We start from the raw sequence: 1,715 nt of genomic DNA, 5'->3' as shown, positions 1-1,715 counted from the left end.
TTAGATATTGGTAAGATATTTATCTTATATCTTTTATCATTATTATATACGTATATTTTAGTTATATATAATTATATATAATTCATATTAAATCTGATATATTATATTTATATTACTATTTGCTGTAACCAATGCCTGTAGAATACTCTTGTCTTAGAGTGCGTTCAGATTCCCAAACCACTTTGGTACTTTTCATTAGACTCTGCCCACTCACCCAGTCACCCAGCGATCACTCACCCGGTGAAGAATCTGAACACAGCTTAAGGTACGTTCGGTAAGTAAATCTGAGATTCGAACTTGATTACATGATCTTCGAACAATCGGACTGCCAAGAATTAATTCCGAACGATACAGAGTTATAAACTGTCCTTTAAAATTAGATTATAAAATGAAATTGTTTATTTTTATGAAATAAATAAAAAATACCTTTAATTAATTAAAAATTTCTTTCGCTTTACTAATATGTATTTCTATCGCTTTACTAAACTTTAATAATATGAAATTTATAAGTTATATCACTTGATTTATATTTATTATAGTTTTTAATATATTAATATAGTTTGATTTTATTTTCTTCTACATGGTGTTCCAGAACAAATCTTTGTCCTTAAAATGACGTATTCCTGACATAATTTTAAGACAAATTTTCCTTTGTCAAAATTCTATGCATAGCTTAGTTTTTTAATTATAAACGAAAATTGTGAGCAAATTATGAATCACGTACGGAAGGTAGGCAGGAGCGGCGCAACGCATTGTCCGCGGGTGCTCAATTCCGATCAGCTGCTTGCTATGCGTGAAACGCGTGATACGATGATACGCGCACGCGTACACGTATTTCCTTTTTTTCCCCTCTTTCTCTCTTTCTCTCTTTCTCTTTCTCTCTCCTACCTTATAAAGATGTTTTTATACCGCAGCCGAGCTGGAAAAAGGCAGGATAATTTCGTGATCGTGAATTTTCATAAATCCACACTAAATAATAATAAATTTTTATCTTCACATTAATTGTATCACGATTACGTTTACGTGAATTTTTGTCTTTCACATTAATTATATTGTTACGTCCGGGCCGAGGTTTTTATTTCCCGATATTTTATTTCCTGTTTTAGGGTCAATGCATCGAAGCAATTTACCCAGGGGTTAGGAGATCAAGTGTGCGTTTTTAGGATTGTTCGGTGGGGAGAGTAGGATAGTTGGTAGGGAGGGTGGTTTCAAAGCCGGTGCCGAAAAGCTCGCGAAGTTTATAGGCTAACCTTCGCGGATCACTCTTTTGAATGACTCGATAGTCGGGGAATTGATAATTGATCTCCAATGGTTGGAGTGAATACCCGTTTTCGTTAGGTGATGTTACCGCGTTGTTCTGGGTTAGTAACTGCGCTAAATTTTGGAAGTGTGGGAAAGGGTCTTTGTTTGAATGAATTGCTGTTTTTATCTGAAACCTCAATCTCTTCTCTTTTACTCTGCGGCCGCCTTTGGTAGGCATAGAAATAACGCGGTACAATTATTGCGAATCGAAAAATTGTCGTTAGACGGGGGCCACGCTATTGGCAGCGACAGTCGTAACAACTGATTCGTGTACAATTATTGCGTATCCGAAAAATTGTCGTTAGACGGGGGCCACGCTCATTGGCAGCGACAGTCGTGACAACTCTTCGGATTTCGTCTTTCTTTTGAGGAACTGTTACTTAGACGAGGGGCCACGCTATTGGCAGCGACTG

The sequence above is a fragment of the Trachymyrmex septentrionalis genome, unplaced genomic scaffold (genome assembly GCF_001594115.1).
Source record: "Trachymyrmex septentrionalis isolate Tsep2-gDNA-1 unplaced genomic scaffold, Tsep1.0 scaffold218, whole genome shotgun sequence".
Classification (NCBI taxonomy): Eukaryota; Metazoa; Arthropoda; class Insecta; order Hymenoptera; family Formicidae; genus Trachymyrmex; species Trachymyrmex septentrionalis.
The sequence above is the reverse complement of the archived record's forward strand: the minus strand, read 5'-3'. Positions refer to the sequence as shown.